The sequence below is a fragment of the Anoplopoma fimbria genome, chromosome 12, assembly GCF_027596085.1.
Source record: "Anoplopoma fimbria isolate UVic2021 breed Golden Eagle Sablefish chromosome 12, Afim_UVic_2022, whole genome shotgun sequence".
NCBI classification, from domain to species: Eukaryota; Metazoa; Chordata; class Actinopteri; order Perciformes; family Anoplopomatidae; genus Anoplopoma; species Anoplopoma fimbria.
In genome coordinates this window covers 27392737-27412736 of record NC_072460.1, presented here as the reverse complement: position 1 = coordinate 27412736, position 20000 = coordinate 27392737, and the positions used below count along the sequence as shown (strand labels likewise).

At 40.1% G+C, this 20000-nt stretch overlaps 1 pseudogene; it reads right to left on the bottom strand.

Annotated features, from left to right (window-relative positions):
* LOC129100017 (voltage-dependent L-type calcium channel subunit alpha-1D-like) overlaps window positions 1–16099 on the bottom strand; it is a 47136-nt pseudogene extending 31037 nt beyond the window's left edge.
* Window positions 16100–20000: the final 3901 nt, after the last annotated feature.

Genomic DNA, 20000 nt, shown 5'->3' with positions numbered 1-20000 from the left:
AACGACAGAAGAAGAAGAAGACTGAAGTTTAAGATCCAGCTCATCAGACATGAAGCTTTTTATTTTTTTAGAAAATAGAGACAATAGAAGTGATGAAGATGATGAAGAGTATGGAATCATCACAAGAAATAAATGTGTTTGTGAATCTTTTGTCCTTAAAGGGAGGATGAAGATTGAGAAGACGAGTGGTCCCAGTATGTAGCCATGTGGAACCCCACAAAAGTCAGCAGTTTAAGTTTTACAGATACATGTTCAACTTGTTCTTTAAAACAATAAACAAATCAGATATTTGGTTAACTGTTTCTTTGTTCGTTTAAAGTTTCAGTCTCAAATATCTCTGTTTCGTTCTCTAACCATCGGTGTGTTTTCGGATTCAAACAGTGTCATCGCAGAAACATCTCCAGAGACAAATGGTTCATAACAGTAAATGCTGGAGCTTTGATATGTGGACATCAGATCATTCAGTAATGGACAGTTACTTTAGAATGACAATTTTCCAGAATGTTCCTTGATATCCAAATTTAAACCGGCTTACTTTTTGTATGTAAGAACAATAAAAAGTTGACACATATTTTAATGGTTCATTTGAGGTCTGACGTGTTTGTTTTCATAGATAGAAGGTAAAGGAAAACCAGCTCACATAGATATGATGTTGGCCATCTTTATTTAAGTTTTTTTATTTTCATCTTATTACCTCTTTCATATTCATTCTCCTTTTATCTAAATATTTTTATGCTGCTGAAGATCAAAATCTGATCTCAATATAAAATTGTCCGGTTGCACATTTACCAGCTAAAGTAAAACTCTATTGAGATGAACTGTGTGAGGACAAACTGCACCAACAATTACTGGATGGATTGTCATGAAACAATTAGCATTAGCATTAGCACTAACATTAGCAGGTTTTACCCTTTAAAGCAGACGACAGACGAGACAGAGACGGAACCTGAACGCCTCACAGAAACCCTCCGTGTCCCACATTCAGCAGCCTCTCATGTTACCGTCTCTGACTGTAAAGTGGAACAGAGCCACCTCAGGCTGCGTTACCATGACAACGGGTTTCATCATCGCCTCAAGCGTCAGTGTCCTGCAACGAGGACAAAAACCAACACCGAGGACGGAGACCTCGAGACCTGCAGGACTCACCAAGACCTCAGCAGGTGACTCTTTGTTCTAACGTCTCTGTTTGAACACTTGAACTCATCAGCCTCCATGTTTGTCCACGAAAAGAACTGGTTTCCAGATCGCCATTATACGTTTATGTCTGACAACCTTATGGAAAGAGTCTCCTTCTTTAGTTTTGTTAGCGAATAGTATGTAAAATATTTGAATGGCTGAATATTAAGCTGATTTCAACGATGTGGGACACCTCAGCGAGACACAATAACAAACAGAAAGGTAAGGGAAAGGATTTGTTTCTCTGGGTTCTTTCCATAATGTTGTCAGACACTTTTAAAACAACAACCAGCTCTTTAAGAGGACGAACATCAACGCTGAGGAGTTCTGAGTTCTTACATCACGGGTTCTTTAGCAGCTGCCGTCTGCAGAGTTCTCCTTCAATACTGGACCAGTTTGAAACACTAAAACCAGGTGGACCGCTGCATCCCTGTTCTCAACCCTCTAATATAAGTTCTGCTCTGCTTTGTCCAAAGGGTTTTACACATTAAATAAAGTAAAAAGACATCTTAACTCATTGGAAATGACGAGAACACTTTTATAAGGATAACGGTTCCACTTTGTTTAAAGGGTCTCTGAGGTGTTTTAGGGTTTATGGAGAGATGAAGAACGTCTCCATGAGGAACCGGAGGAGAACCAGCTCCTCTCTGAGGCTGAGGACTGTGTTGATGTTCTGACAGCTGAAGTTCATCGTAGGAGGAAGGTTCTAAAGGTTACTTAGCGTTCAGTGATCACAGTCAGCCGTCACATAGACTCAACAGAACAACTCTAGAACCAGATAAACTGTGGCGTCGCTGCAGGGTTTGTTCTCCACTGACCACGGGACAGTTTACTGCAGTCAGATCTCATTTACTGCTACGACTACTTTAACTGTACAGAGAGACTCAACAGAGAGGACAACTGAGGACACGGAACCCCGGTCTGAAGAGAGAACCACAGTCTATAGAGAGATCAGCAATCTAAAATGAGAACCATGACAGTAATATAAATATAGAACCAGACTCTAAAGAGAGAACTAGAAAATAAATAGAAAACAATAATGTAAAGAGATAACCAGGATGTAATAAGAGAACCCAGATTTAGAGAGAGAACCCACGATATAAAGAAAGAACCTGGGATACAGAGAGAGAACCAAGGTATGAAGAGAGAATCTGAATCTAAAGAGAGAACTGGGCGTATGACAGAAAACCTGGGATACAAAGAAGGAACCAGGATATAAAGAGAGAACCAGGATATAAAGAGAGAACCAGGATATAAAGAGAGAACCAGGATATAAAGAGAGAACCAGTATATAAAGAGAGAACCAGGATATAAAGAGAGAACCAGTATATAAAGAGAGAACCAGTATATAAAGAGGGAACCAGGGATATAAAGAGAGAACCAGTATATAAAGAGGGAACCAGGGATATAAAGAGAGAACCAGGATATAAAGAGAGAACCAGTATATAAAGAGAGAACCAGGATATAAAGAGAGAACCAGTATATAAAGAGGGAACCAGGGATATAAAGAGAGAACCAGTATATAAAGAGAGAACCAGGATATAAAGAGAGAACCAGGATATAAAGAGAGAACCAGGATATAAAGAGAGAACCAGTATATAAAGAAGGAACCAGGGATATAAAGAGAGAACCAGTATATAAAGAGGGAACCATGGATATAAAGAGAGAACCAGTATATAAAGAGGGAACCAGGGATATAAAGAGAGAACCAGTATATAAAGAGAGAACCAGGATATAAAGAGAGAACCAGGATATAAAGAGAGAACCAGGATATAAAGAAGGAACCAGGATATAAAGAGAGAACCAGTATATAAAGAGAGAGCCAGGATATAAAGAGAGAACCAGGGGTATAAAGAGAGAACATGGATATGAATGGAGAACCCGGGGTATAAACAGAGAACTTGGGATACAATGAGAGAACCAGGAAATAAATAGAGAACCAGAATATAAAGAGAGAACCATGATGTCAAGAGAGAACCAGGATATAAACAAAGAACCAAGATAGAATCTAAAGTGAGGATGACGTCAAAAGAGAGAACCCAGGATAAAAAAAAGAACCAGGAAACAACTAGAGAACCAGGCAGGATCTAAAGAGAGAACTGTGGTCTATAAGAACCAGCCTCTTTTGACAGCACAAATGTTGTAAGAGAACCAAGATCTAAGTGGAGAACCTGCATGTACCTAAAGAGATAACCACTGAAGAGAGAACTAGCATCCAAAGATAGAACCAATATCTAAACATAGAACCAACACATCTACTGTTTTTTATGTTTTCTCACCCGACGATGACGATGACGAAGTCCAGAAGGTTCCATCCGTTGCGGATGTAAGAACTCGGGTGCATCACGAGACCATAGGCCAAGATCTTCAGGAAGGTCTCAATGGTGAAGATGATGAGGAACACGTACTCCACTTGTTCCTGAAGGGCAGAGAGAACACGTTCCGTTTAGAACCTCTGTAGATCTAAAGAACCTCTGGATACTTACTTCAAACAGGTACTGATCAGAGTACAGAGTGGTGGAAGAAGTATTCAGGACCTTTATTGCAGTATAAGTACAAATACCACACAAGTAAAAGTCCTGTATTCAAAACCTGACTGGAGTAAAACTATATGAATGTATTTAAAGTATTTAATGTACTTAAAGTATTTAAAGTATTTAAAGTAGTTACAGTAAATGTATTGATTGATCTGTTAGATGTTTGTCACCTGATGTTTCTGATTAATATTTACATAAATACATCATCATGTTTTGTAGCGTCGCTGCTGAGAACCACGTTTCTTTAAATACACGCAGTATCATTACTGATTAGTTGATATCAGTACTGATCACAGTATCATTACTGATTAGTTGATATCAGTATTTGTCCCTAAAAAAGGATTCAGACTAAAAGTAAAGTATTGATGACATTGTTAGTAATGTATTAATACCTGAATCATACAACAGTCATGTACCGTTACACTTGTTTACATTATAATGGAAGTTAACAGTAGATATCAATCATCCGTCTCTATGACAACGCTAACCTGCTGATGTTATGTTTAAATGTTCACTTTGCCCATAACACATGCATATATGTCTAAGTTATGGTTTATGAGTATTCTTTTATAGTTTTGGTCTAACCTGCTCCAACATTTTTTGACACTGAAAAACATCTCTCTGATTTCATCATTTAAATGAGCTCCAACATTAAAGCCATGAACACATTAATGCATCAATAATTATGATTCAGTATGTATTCTTCTGCATGAGGAGCAGTTTTACTTTTGTTACTTTAAGTGTATTTTGATATTATACCTTTAAAGCAGAGCTGTTACTGTAGCAGAGTATTTACACTGTGGTATTAATACTTCTTCCACCTCTGATCTGCAGTAGTTGTCTTCTCTCATGTGATCGTGTGAGAATGAAAAAGATACAAACAACACACACACACACACACACACACACACACACACACACACACACACACACACACACACACACACACACAGCGAGCAGTGAACCGTCTCTTGGATATGAATCGACTTCCTGAGTCTCTGAAGGTGGAGCGACATGAAGAGAGGAAGATGAACTAACAGAGCAGAAACTGATCAGATCAGATCATAGACCTGTCAATCACAGGGTTAGCCTAGCTTAGCATAATCACCTCCAATGTTAAGCTTTACTTCACCATTTAGCAGCATAACTAATAACGTGACGGAGGAACCTCAGACTTCATATAAGAGGAGAGGAACACCTGAGTCCTTCCACCGCCAACAATCACACACAAAGTAGTTCCTCCGTCCGTCGTGTTCTCTGCTCTTTACTCGTTAACGTGTTCTCTGCTCTTTACTCGTTAACGTGTTCTCTGCTCTTTACTCGTTAACGTGTCTCTCTCTTTTTACGTGTTCTCGCTCTTTACTCGTTAACGGTTCTCTGCTCTTTACTCGTTAACGTGTTCTCTGCTCTTTACTCGTTAACGTGTTCTTCTCTTTACTCGTTAACTCTGCTCTTTTTACGTGTTCTCTGCTCTTTACTTAACGTGTTCTCGGTGGTTCTCTGTTCTCTTTACTCGTTAACGTGTTCTCCGTGCTCTTTACTCGTTAACTGTTCTTCTGCTCTTTACTCGTTAACGTGTTCTCCTTTGCGTTAACGTGGTTCTCTGCTCTTTACTCGTTAACGTGTTCTCTGCGTGCGGTGGTTCTTTACTCGTTAAACGTTAACGTGTTCTCCGTGCGGTGGTTCTCTGCTCTTTACTCGTTAACGTGTTCTCCGTCGGTCGTTAACGTGTTCTCTGCTCTTTACTCGTAACGGTTCTGCTCTTTACTCGTTAACGTGTTCTCTCCTTTACTCGTTGGTTCTCTGCTCTTTACTCGTTAACGTGTTCTCTGCTCTTTACTCGTTAACGTGTTCTCCGTGCGGTGGTTCTCTGCTCTTTACTCGTTAACGGTGTTCTCTGCTCTTTACTCGTTAACGTGTTCTCCGTGGTGGTTCTCTGCTCTTTACTCTCGTTCTTACTCGTTAACGTGGTTCTCTGCTCTTTACTGCTCTTTCTCCGTGCGGTGGTTCTCTGCTCTTTACTCGTTAACGTGTTCTCCGTGCGGTGGTTCTCTGCTCTTTACTCGTTAACGTGTTCTCCGTGCGGTGGTGGTTCTCTGCTCTTTACTCGTTAACGTGTTCTCCGTGTGCGGTGGTTCTCTGCTCTTTACTCGTTAACGTGTTCTCCGTGCGGTGGTTCTCGGTGGTTCTCTGCTCTTTACTCGTTAACGTGTTCTCCGTGCGGTGGTTCTCACCAGGTCGTGGTTGGTGGAGTTGGAGTCGTCCTCAGGAAACGGTTTAGAGACTCCCAGAGCGACACAGTTAGCAAGATGGCTAAAAGAATGAAGATATCGAACGGTCTGAGGGACGAGTTGAGGAAGATCAAAGAGGACCTTGACAACGAGTAACGTTGGTTCTTTATTTATATGAACTAAAGTCTCTTTTTGGGATGAAAAATATTTTTTAAAACAGCTTTTCACCACAGAAAACTTGAGGTTATTAATAACTATTCATTATTAATAATTATAAATAACATTTTTCCAACTCACTATTTTTACGTGTCTGTGTAGCTACTTTATGAATCTAAGGGGCTGCTGGGATTTAGAGTTTTGTTTGATTTCTGGTTTTAATAAAATAAACATGCTGACAGCTGATTGGTCAGAGTAAAGGATACTTCCACTCCACGATGGAGAGGGCGGCTCGTCTGATTGGATTGTTGAGTTTCAGACAGTATAAAGCTCTGGGAGCTCGCTGGACCTGATTACTGCCCTGGACCTGAAGAAGAAGAGGAACACCATCATCATCATCATCATCATCATCATCATCATCATCATCATCATCATCATCATCATCATCATCATCACCATCATCATCATCATCATCATCATCATCATCATCATCATCATCACCATCATCATCACCATCATCATCATCATCATCACCATCATCATCACCATCATCATCATCATCATCATCATCATCATCATCATCATCATCATCATCATCACCATCATCATCATCATCATCATCACCATCACCATCACCATCATCATCACCATCATCATCATCATCATCATCATCATCACCATCATCATCATCATCATCATCATCATCATCACCATCATCATCATCATCATCATCATCATCATCATCATCACCATCATCATCATCATCATCATCATCATCATCACCATCATCACCATCATCATCACCATCATCATCACCATCATCACCATCATCATCATCATCATCATCATCACCATCATCACCATCATCATCACCATCATCACCATCATCATCACCATCACCATCATCACCATCATCACCATCACCATCATCATCACCATCATCACCATCATCACCACCTGTTTCTTAGCGTGTTGTTTACCTGTTTCTTAGCGTGTTGTTTACCTGTTTCTTAGCGTGTTGTTTACCTGTTTCTTAGCGTGTTGTTTACCTGTTTCTTAGCGTGTTGTTTACCTGTTTCATAGCGTGTAGTTTACCTGTTTCTTAGCGTGTTGTTTACCTGTTTCTTAGCGTGTTGTATACCTGTTTCTTAGCGTGTTGTTTACCTGTTTCTTAGCGTGTTGTTTACCTGTTTTTCGTGTTGTTTACCTGTTTCATAGCGTGTGTTTCTTAGCGTGTTGTTTACCTGTTTCTTAGCGTGTTGTTTACCTGTTTCTTAGCGTGTTGTTTACCTGTTTCTTAGCGTGTTGTTTACCTGTTTCTTAGCGTGTTGTTTACCTGTTTCTTAGCGTGTTGTTTACCTGTTTCTTAGCGTGTTGTTTACCTGTTTCTTAGCGTGTTGTTTACCTGTTTCTTAGCGTGTTGTTTACCTGTTTCTTAGCGTGTTGTTTACCTGTTTCTTAGCGTGTTGTTTACCTGTTTCTTAGCGTGTTGTTTACCTGTTTCTTAGCGTGTTGTTTACCTGTTTCTTAGCGTGTTGTTTACCTGTTTCTTAGCGTGTTGTTTACCGTGTTGTTTACCTGTTTTAGCGTGTTGTTTACCTGTTTCTTAGCGTGTTGTTTACCTGTTTCTTAGCGTGTTGTTTACCTGTTTCTTAGCGTGTTGTTTACCTGTTTCTTAGCGTGTTGTTTACCTGTTTCATAGCGTGTTGTTTACCTGTTTCTTAGCGTGTTGTTTACCTGTTTCTTAGCGTGTTGTTTACCTGTTTCTTAGCGTGTTGTTTACCTGTTTCTTAGCGTGTTGTTTACCTGTTTCTTAGCGTGTTGTCCTCTCCGTCTCTGTGTCCCGGTGGAACTCGTGGTTGAGTGAAGTGTGTCGGTTCTCGTCATCCTCACTCCTCCCTCGTTCTCTCCGTCCAGCTCCTCATCCCACTCTGCGTCCCTCTCTTCTCCTCCTTCTTCTCGTCCGTCTCCTCCTCCATCCCCCTCTCCTCCCTCCTCCTCCTCCTCCTCACCCTCTCCTCCTCCCTCCTCCCCATCCACTGCTTTAGTGTAGCCGTTACGACCAGCACCTGGAGACAAATGAAGATTTAGAGAAAACTTTAATCTCAATATCGACCTGTTGGCTGTCAGCTGATATTAACAGACAACAGGAACGTGGATTCATGTGGAACCTTTCAAATTAAAAAGAGCATTTATTCAAACAATAGAATAAAATGGAAGTACTATAAGTTTAACCTATAATAATAATAATAATTACAGTCCACTTCTTAAAGTTACCTGTTGATCGGCCGCAAAGGTGGATAAAACTTCTGTTTCTTTAGTTTTGTTAAAGTCTAATATGAGAATGAAATGAGACATTTCTACTGAACAGCAGATATCATACTTTGAGTTTATCACTTCTAAACTTTTTGGACTTGAATCCATCTGAACAAATAGAAATAGTTTCAGAGACAAATCAAGATGAACACACACAGCTGATCTCAACAACAGCAACGAATAGAACAAGACCTTGAGTGAAGACAGCTATGAGATGGAACTAAGTACAAATATTAATAGTGATATTAATCCAGAAACATCAGTTATAATAAAAACATTTTACTGATCAATCAATACTTTTACTTCAAATACCTTACTTGCATTTAGCTGACAATACTTTTACCTAGATGCAGGACTTGTACTTGTACATGAAGTGGAGTATTTTCTATTTATTTTATTATTTAAATATTACTACTCAAACTACATTAAGCTGATGAATACTAACACACTTTTACTTGAATGCAGGACATTCAGTGGTAGTTGAGTACTTTCACAGTGTGGTATTTGTACTTTTATTGCAGTACTTCAGAGGGAGAGTATCGTATCAAGGTGAACGATGAGGAAACAGGATGACGGAGAGAAACTAGAAAAGAGAGAAAAGAGAGGAGGAGGAAACATGTGACCGTTTCCAGAGGAAGTGAAAACAGAAATATTGTAGTGAACAGCTGTGACCTAGATCTGTGTGTGTGTGTGTGTGTGTGTGTGTGTGTGTGTGTGTGTGTGTGTGTGTGTGTGTGTGTGTGTGTGTGAGGTGTGTGTGTGTGTGTGTGTGTGTGTGTGTGTGTGTGTGTGTGTGTGTGTGTGTGTGTGTGATCTGGGCCATGATTGATGTGTTAGTACCTGAGGACCCTGAACACAGAGATAAACCCAGTGATGGAGGGCTCTGTGAGATTACATCGCTGTGATTTCCTCGATGTTGTGTGCAGCCGCCTGCGTTCATGATGCAGGTGTAGAGAGGTGGGCACTGAACGCACCATAGACGCGTTCACTGTCAATGGGAAATAAGGCCTTTGTGTACATTTATAGTTTTCTCATGGGAGCTCCGGTGTAAAATGAGGACAATATTGATCTACTGCCTGTTTACATCTGTTTACTGAATGTTCACTGTTTCTCATCCAGCGTTTGTTGATGTGACTACAATAATGCGTCTGCTGTAATTCTTAGATATCCCTCGTCAATGTTGATTTACATCTGATTACTACATCTGTAAACCCAAACAACCATCTTTGTCTAAACCTAACTAAGTAGTTTTATTTGTCTAAACCTAACTAAGTAGTTTTATTGTCTTAACCTAACTAAGTAGTTTTATTGTCTTAACCTAACTAAGTAGTTTTAGTTGTAAACCTAACTAAGTAGTTGTCTTAACTAACTAGTTAGTTTTCTTGTCTTAACCTAACTAAGTAGTTTTATTGTTTAACCTAACTAAGTAGTTTTATTGTTTAACCTAACTAAGTAGTTTTATTACCTGGTTTTGTTAGTCTAAACCTAACTAAGTAGTTTAGTTGTCTTACTAAGTAGTTGTGTCTAAACCTAACTAAGTAGTTTGGCGTTTTTCTAAACCTAACTAAGTATGTTGTTACAATACGTTGTTATTTTGTTCTGGTTTTGGTTTTGTTGACGCTACGTTGTGACGCTACGTTTGTTGACGTTGTTACGCTACGTTGTGACGCTACGTTTACGCTAACTAAGTTACGTTTAGTTGACGTTGTTACGCTACGTTGTGACGCTACGTTGTTACGCTACGTTGTGACGCTACGTTGTGACGCTACGTTGTTACGCTACGTTGTTACGCTACGTTGATGAAACCAATATCTTTTTTCCAACCATAACCAATATATTTTTTGCCTAAACGAAATATTAGTTTCTCCACAATGCATTGTGCATTTCTGGAAGTGTGATTTAAGGCTGAACGTTATTTTTAGTTAGCGACGTGGTTGAGCTGCTTTCACTGCGACTCGGTGTTTCTTAGTTATTTTTGTTCTCAGTTCAAATGTTTCTCCTTAAAAAACTAATCTGGCTGGTGAGTTTGGGTTTAGTCTTTGGTTTGTTTGACCAACATTCCGTAAAGAAAGCGGCTCTGTGTATTTACTGGAAACACTCTCTGGTCCACTTGGTTCGTAGAAACTGTTTCTACCCAGAACCAGAGACACGTCGCCATTGCATCACCACACAACAATAAGATAACTTTCAAAATAACCCTTCCTGCGGTGTGACCGATCATCTCAACACTAACTGAGGGAACCAGAGAACACATGAAAACAGCAGAATGGTCCTTTAAAGTCTTTCCTCTCCTGAACTCAGAGCTGGCAGCATCCCAGCAGGTTTGTCATCCAGCCAATCAGCAGCTGAGGTTTGAACAGTGCAGGTCACATGACTGCTGGTCACGTTGTTTCTTCCTGTGGAGGAGCTGCTTCACCCGCAGGAAGACAAGAACCGACTAATTATCCCCGAATTATCCCGAGTCAACTCACATCATCATGACAACAGAGAGAGAGAGAGAGTGTGTGTGTGTGTGTGTGTGTGTGTGTGTGTGTGTGTGTGTGTGTGTGTGTGTGTGTGTGTGTGTGTGTGTGTGTGTGAGATGGTGAAGCAGGGCATCCCATCATTCGCACACAACCCTTCATCCGCCTTGTTAACTTTCTACTTTTCACTGCCCTGTCTCTAACTGTTCATGTGTGTGTGTGTATATATGTGTGTGTATATGTGTGTATATGTGTGTGTGTGTGTATATGTGTGTGTGTGTGTGTGTATATGTGTGTGTGTGTGTGTGTGTGTGTGTGTGTGTGTGTGTGTGTGTGTATGTGTGTGTGTGTGTGTGTGTGTGTGTGTGTGTGTGTGTGTGTGTGTGTGTGTGTGTGTGTGTGTGTGTGTGTATATGTGTATGTGTGTGTGTGTATATGTGTATATATGTGTGTGTATATGTGTGTGTGTGTGTATGTGTGTGTGTGTGTGTGTGTGTGTGTGTGTGTGTGTGTGTGTGTATGTGTGTGTGTGTGTGTGTGTGTGTGTGTGTGTGTGTGTGTGTTTGTCACGCTGCCCTCCAGCCCAGTCCAGCTGGAAGGTCGTTAGTTCATTTGGTTTCTCTTCTTCTTCTCTCAGATCTCAGACTCTCAGCAGCAGAACTCGTTAATACTGATTCTGATCAATAATCCTCATGTTTGATATAATCTGAAATCAATAATCCTCATGTTTGATATAATCTGAAATCAATAATCCTCATGTTTGATATAATCTGAAATCAATAATCCTCATGTTTGATATAATCTGAAATCAATAATCCTCATGTTTGATATCAGCTGTTAGTTTCAGACTTTTTATCTTCAGACTTTCCTCTGTGTAGTTTTTGTTTCTCGTCTGGTCCAGTTTAATCAGGACCAGAATTAGAGGTGTGAGACCTCCTCAGACCAACAGCTGGTCTAAAGAACAGAGGAGGTCTTGGTCCGGATTAAACTGAACCATGGTCCAGTTCTTTCAGAAGACCACCATCGAAAAAAACATTACATCACATTACATTACATTACAGTCATTTAGCAGACGCTTTTATCCAAAGCGACTTACAGGAAGTGTATTCAACATAGGTATTCAAGAGAACTACTAGTCACCAGAAGTCATCAGTGCATCTCCTTTCTTAAACAAGCATCTAAAAGCAGAAACCAGAGCAAAAGTATAGTGCAGAGGCAAGTTACTACGAGAACAATAAGTGCAACAGACTAATACGAATACAATAAGTGCTACGATGATGAAGTGATGATCAGTGACTCTTCATCATCAAACACAATCACATGACATCATCACCACGTCATGTTGTGTTCAGGGGTCGTGGTCATTTACAGAACCTTTCCATAACAAACAGAATGGATTTGACCCAATGAGCTGAGAGCTGATCTCAGGTCTGTTTAATGCTCACAGACATATTTATACTTTAACGAGTTCATTTAAACGTCTAACTTTATTATTCTCTGAATAAAGATGAAACAAATCTGTTAGACGATTCTCTCTGTTGTGTTCAACATATATTTATTAGACATTAATAACATCTAATAATTATGAATAATTGGCAGATTGTTGCTGCTTCTGGTTTAACTATTATTAATGTGACGCGTCAAACAGACTGAAAAAGATTAAAGTCCTTTAGTTCACTCGTCCACTCGTTCTCCTTCGTCTTCCTTTAGTTTAATTTTTTTGTGCTTGTTTTTAAACTTGTCGTTTTCTTTGGTACATGAAGCAGATTTATGATGCACAAAAGATTAAAAACAAAAAACCTTTTGGATTACAAAATCTGTCATCAGATTTGAGATTGATTTTATTTGGTTTTAGATATTAGTTTCTCTTCTGTTTTTCTTGTTTACATTTCTAATCAGAAGAGAGGAGGACCCAGTACGGAGCCCTGTGGTACACCAGTATTCACTGTTATTCTATGTGATATTCGAAAAAAATGATGTTTATTATTGTTTATTTCTAAACTTCCCTGATGATTGTTTTCACTTCATCACATTAAAAATGTATGTATCACAGTATATGTTATATTATGGTGTGTCTCCCTGTTGGTGCGTTCAAGGACACTCAGACTGCTGAACCTTTTCACCAGTTGAATCAGAACCACATGAAGGACTTCCTGTCTGAGTCGCTCCCTTTAAAGGTTCCTCTGAGGTTGAGATAAAGTTCTAATAAATCCTTGTTCCATGGAACAAAAGGGCGGATTAACTCCGCTGCCATGGTAACCGATGATGTCACATGTGTTAATGCTCATTTCCATGACAACGTTATCAGGAGGTCCGCGGGGGCCATCTTAACGGAGCGAGCAGGAGGATCAGACTCTGAGAGATGGAGGTGGTGACCTCCGTTAACTCCGACCTGACTGAGGTCAAAGGTCACAGTGGAACCTGACTGAGGCTCCTGTCAGTTATGACAGTTTTTTATTATTGATGAATGTGAACTTCCATCTGGATCAATAACGTTTGATCTCAACCTCAAACTGATTTAAGGGACAAATCTTAAATAGTTCTGTTTCTTTTCTTTCTTTCTTTTTTAAACAGTTTTTCTCCTTTTTAAATGTTTTTCTTGAGACTCCTGATGAAATGATGATTATTGATTATTGATCTCTGGTTTAATGACTCTCGTCCTGTTTGAGCTCCTCAAACCTCCTGAACCTTCAGGACGTCGTCACTCTGAGAGACAGGAAGTAGTTCTCCAAAGTGTCCGTCAGACTTTGACCCTCAGAGGACTGAGACCAGAGGACGCTTCATTCTCACACCTTCACACTCAGATCTCACTTCAGCTCAGACGTCAACCCTCTGAGACGGAGCTCTCTGTCTCTTTGAACCAATCAGCTGGTCGCTCAGGTGACTCAGTGAGGCTGATGATGTCACACACCTGTCGTGGTCATGTGACCAACACTGTTAATGAGGTTTCTTAAATAAGAACGTTGCATTGAAAACGTTCAAAATTATTTTATTGACATAAAATTATCATTTTATGCAAATTAGAAATACTTTATTACAACAGATTTTTCTCTTCATGGAGACCAAAGATAGATACTCATTCTTCTTCTTCTTCTTCTTCTTCTTCTTCTTCTTATTATTATTATTGTGGTCAGTATTATCATTTAGTACAATAATAATAATAATTGTAATTATTATTATTATAATTATAATTATTATTTGTGCATCTTTACTAACGATGAATAATGATTAACTCACGTCCACTCTCCTGTCATTTCTACATCATTTAGATTTTTGTATCATCTTTTAGGAGAGTATTGATTTTAAATAATGATTCAGTGTTTTTTGTGGATTATCTGACAAACAGAAGATGGAGGTTCTTCCTCACTGAAGGAGACCATGAGATGAGGCTGAAAGCTAATAGTTCAGTAAGTGACCTTGGCTTTATAATGTTCATATGATGTGTGAAGATGAAAATGAAATATAGTTTTCTCTGAAACAGAGAATTCATGAACTGATTTTCAAAATGCTTCCTCTGATAATCTCTTCTCATAACTGATTGATGTCACGTGACAGAAGCTCGTTCACGTCGTTCAGGTTTAAACTTTATGTTTCTGATGTTTATATTCTAAACACATAAACAATAAATGAATCTGAAAAGTTGATCATCAGAAACAAAGTGGATCATTTCTTACTTCTGTTTCTCTCCTCGAACATCTCGCTGGTTTCTCTCTCAGCTGATCCGAACCCCGACGACCATCTTCAATCGATCCGCACCTCGATCACTCGATCACTCGATCAGCTGATTCCTCTGATCCACAAACACAAACACATCCACAGCTCTTCAGCCGAGAGGATGTCAGATGAAATTCTAATTAATCCACTTCTTCTTCTTCTTCTTCTTCTTCTTCTTCTTCTTCTTCTTCTTCTTCTCTTTTCTTCTTCTTTGTTCTTCTTCTTCTGCTGATCAATTCATTAATTCATCGATTCATTGATTTACATCCTGCAGAAAAACCGGAGGAGAGAAAACAAATCCAGAGAATCTGAGGAGAGAAATGTTCTGCTTCTTTTTTCAGCTTGGCTTCACTAATCTGACTCTGACTCTCTCTTCATCTATCTGTTCATCTCTCTCTCTCTCTCTCTCTCCCACATCACCCCCCTCCCCCTCTCTCCCCCTCTCTCTCTCCTCTTCCTCCCGGTTGGGGATTAAACAGAGAGCTCATCGTGTTAAAGGGGAGGTCAGCTGGAGAATTAAAGGCACACAGAGAATAAATCAGGTTTTACTATTAAAACAAGTTTTATATGAACAGAGATATTAAATATTAATAAATATATACTAAAAACAAAGATGTAGGGTTTGATTTCTCTGCAGGGAAAATTTTAAACTATTTTACTGGGATGGAAATCAACATTTCCTGTGATTTATTTCTGTGGTTTTCTGTCAGTATATATATACGTATATGTATATTTATAATATTTCCTCAGGTGTATTTTTTCACCTTTAATGCTGCAAAATGCAAAAAACTACGTGAAGGAAAATGATTATTATGATTCTATTTCCCTTCAGGAACTCTGTGTTTACTCAGATATTTGGACTCTCTGGACCCTTTTTAAGAATTTGAACCACTATCCGGTCTGCCTCCATCAGGGACCGTCCCAGACCTCCATGTGAGGGACCGTCCCAGACCTCCATGTGAGGGACCGTCCCAGACCTCCATGTGAGGGACCGTCCCAGACCTCCATGTGAGGGACCGTCCCAGACCTCCATGTGAGGGACCGTCCCAGACCTCCATGTGAGGGACCGTCCCAGACCTCCATGTGATGCTGAAGAGCCTTCATCCTCATCCTCTCCTGGTCCTCTACCTCTGAGGAGCTTCATGCTCCTCCTCCTCATCAGACCTGGTGTTTTTCTGGTTCAGGTCTCCTTCTCTGCTTCTTTGAGGTGGGCCATGAGTCCTCCTGTGGTTCTGCTTTGGTTCTTCAGACCCACATATACCCGTCTGCTGTTTCTGGAGGACCCTGGTCCAGCTAAGCCTAACAAACCTTCACCACGTTAGGATGGAGAAGTGATGAACCTTTAACAAACTGATGAACATTTACAGTAAACTGAATGTTCATAATAATAGAATAAACATTTCCATTATTTAACCCCAGGTTTCATAATGAAGCGTGGACATCGTTGGTCTTCAGTCTCCTGGTGGAGGATCTCCTGGTGGAGGATCTCCTGGTGGGCCTTCTTCATGACGGTTCACAGAGACCAGGATGGAGGAGAGTCGTGGCTCTGACCGTGAGCTTAAAGGACCCGTCTGGTTTACTTTTGATATTATATGAACAGCGATACGTTTAAAGGTTTGAGATGAGGAAGAGATGATAAAACAGAACATGATTTTAGTTCCTCAGATCTCTGTTAGCAGAACACATGAAGCTAAAGATGAGGATACATTTGATATCAGCTCAACGGCTGATTCTTTATCCTCAGCAACGTTAATGATTTATTGTTAGCTAAACAAGCTGAAAATGCTAACGTAGTTTATTTAAAAACTGACAGTATGAAGGTCAGGATGTGTAGAAGCATGAAGCACCTCCTCCTGACAACAACAGGGAACATTATGGAGGTAGCTGGTTAACGTTGGCTAACGTTGGCTAACGTTGGCTAATGTTGGCTAATGTTGGCTAACGTTGGCTAACGTTGGCTAACGTTGGCTAATGTTGGCTAACGTTGGCTAACGTTGGCTAATGTTGGCTAGCCCTGGCTAACCTTGGCTAATGCTAGTCACAAGCTGCACAGTGATGTTATGACCCCTCCGTCTTTCACAGTTTCCTCGAGGAAGATGAAGGTGAGGAGGAGAAATTCCCCAAATCACAAATTACAAATTTGCCTCAGAGGGCTTTACAATCTGTAACCATGTGACCTCCTCTGTCCTTACACCCTCACATCCTCTGTCCTTAGACCCTCACATCCTCTGTCCTTAGACCCTCACATCCTCTGTCCTTAGACCCTCACATCCTCTGTCCTTACACCCTCACATCCTCTGTCCTTACACCCTCACATCCTCTGTCCTTACACCCTCACATCCTCTGTCCTTAGACCCTCACATCCTCTGTCCTTACACCCTCACATCCTCTGTCCTTACACCCTCACCTCCTCTGTCCTTACACCCTCACATCCTCTGTCCTTACACCCTCACATCCTCTGTCCTTAGACCCTCACATCCTCTGTCCTTACACCCTCACATCCTCTGTCCTTACACCCTCACATCCTCTGTCCTTACACCCTCACATCCTCTGTCCTTACACCCTCACATCCTCTGTCCTTACACCCTCACATCCTCTGTCCTTACACCCTCACATCCTCTGTCCTTAGACCCTCACATCCTCTGTCCTTACACCCTCACATCCTCTGTCCTTAGACCCTCACACCCTCCTCTGTCCTTACACCCTCACATCCTCTGTCCTTACACCCTCACATCCTCTGTCCTTACACCCTCACATCCTCTGTCCTTACACCCTCACATCCTCTGTCCTTACACCCTCACATCCTCTGTCCTTACACCCTCATCCTCCTCTGTCCTTACACCCTCACATCCTCTGTCCTTACACCCTCACATCCTCTGTCCTTACACCCTCACCTCCTCTGTCCTTAGACCCTCACATCCTCTGTCCTTAGACCCTCACCTCCTCTGTCCTTACACCCTCACATCCTCTGTCCTTACACCCTCACATCCTCTGTCCTTAGACCCTCACATCCTCTGTCCTTAGACCCTCACATCCTCTGTCCTTAGACCCTCACATCCTCTGTCCTTAGACCCTCACGTCCTCTGTCCTTACACCCTCACATCCTCTGTCCTTAGACCCTCACATCCTCTGTCCTTAGACCCTCACATCCTCTGTCCTTAGACCCTCACATCCTCTGTCCTTAGACCCTCACATCCTCTGTCCTTACACCCTCACATCCTCTGTCCTTACACCCTGTCCACCCTCACATCCTCTGTCCTTAGACCCTCACATCCTCTGTCCTTACACCCTCACATCCTCTGTCCTTACACCCTCACATCCTCTGTCCTTACACCCTCACATCCTCTGTCCTTACACCCTCACATCCTCTGTCCTTAGACCCTCACATCCTCTGTCCTTAGACCCTCACATCCTCTGTCCTTACACCCTCACATCCTCTGTCCTTAGACCCTCAATCCTCTGTCCTTACACCCTCACATCCTCTGTCCTTACACCCTCACATCCTCTGTCCTCACCTCCTCTGTCCTTAGACCCTCATATACTCTGTCTCGGAACCCTGAAATGAAGGCAAAGGTGGAGGAGGTGAGGAGGAGAGATGAAGGTGGAGGAGGTGAGGAGGAGAAACATTTCAGTTCTTGACTTTGTGTTGAAATTGAACCTGAAGATTTCATCAGCGAGCAGATTAAACTGTAAAACAGTGTGTGTGTGTGTGTGTGTGTTTGTGTGTGTGTGTGTGTGTGTGTGTGTGTGTGTGTGTGTGTGTGTGTGTGTGTGTGTGTGTGTGTGTGTGTGTGTGTGTGTGTGTGTGTGACCTCAGTGAAGGTGATGCTTCTGCCTCAGACTCTTTGATCTTTATTTTACCTGCTGATGTCAGATACTAATACATTTTTCTCGGGTACTCATATATTCTTTTCGGTACTAATGTATTTTACTCAGGTACTAATACATCCTCTCTGGATGATATATATATATATATATATATATATATATATATATATATATATATATATTTAATGCAGTAAAATAAGATACTGATTGTTCATCAAATCTCTTCATGACTTTAATATGTTGTTGGACCAAATTGAAATCAATAAATCGTCTTCATGTTCAGAGATCAGACGATCAATACGAGTTTCTAATGTCAACATGACATCATTTATATATAAATATATATATGTATCTATATATGTGTGTGTGTTACTGTGTGTGTGTTGTGTGTGTGTGTGTGTGTGTGTGTGTGTGTGTGTGTGTGTGTGTGTGTGTGTGTGTGTGTGTGACTAAGCTCCTATATTAATCCCTTCATAATCCTGCCTCTGGACTCTCACAGAGGATTTACTTCTTTCTGTCTTTTCTATCCGTCGTTTGTTGTTTCTGTCAAAATAAAATACAAAATAAATCAGTTATAAAAGAAAATACAAAATAAAGCTCAGTGAGGTTACTGTTTCCTGTCAGAAACAGTCGGCTTCATTTAATCTTCTCTTTCTATTATAATAATAATAATAATAATAATTATTATTATTATTATTATTATTAATGGAAAGAGAAGATTAAATGAATATTATTATTATTATTATTATTATTATTATTGTTGTTGTTATTTGAACATATTAAAGAAAAGAGAATAAAATCAAAACATTCCCAAAGTAATTACAAGAGAAAACCAGCGGTTTATAGTAACATTAATAATAAAGTACATTGACATGAGAACTATTTTCATGTTCTGTTTTTATTTTACTTTTAACTGAACTCCATTTATTGTATTGAAGATATTAATGATGTGATCAGTTTATAAAATATGATCCATTGTTACAGATTCATGTTCACAAAATATATAAAGAATATATATATATATACATATATATATATATATATATATAGTATATATATATATGTATATATATATAATGAATACACCAAACATCAGATATTCATATGTGGTGGATTGAACTGTTTTGTTGGTTTGTCATTAAATTAAATAAAAATAAATCTTCATGAAAAAGTTAAATTTTAATATTTTGGTTGAATCGTTAAATCGTTAATCGTAAAAAAAAACTAAAATCATCTTTCTGTTTTTGTGTTTTGATGTTTTTTCATAAATCTCCCGTAATCCTCTCTGGATGATGTCATCACTCAGACTGAAAACAGAGCTCTGCCTCCACCTGCTGAGGAGGAAGGAGGGAGGAGGAGGAGGAGAGAGAGAGGAGGAGTAGAGGAGGAGAGAGAGAGTAGAGAGAGAGGAGTAGAGAGAGAGAAGGAGGAGGAGAGAGAGAGAGTAGAGAGAGAGAAGGAGGAGGAGAGAGAGAGGAGTAGAGAGAGGGAAGGAGTAGAGAGAAGGAGGAATAGGAGAAGGATGGGAGGTCAGAGAAGAAGGAGGAGGTGGAGTAAATAAGTACATCAGCTCAGGTATT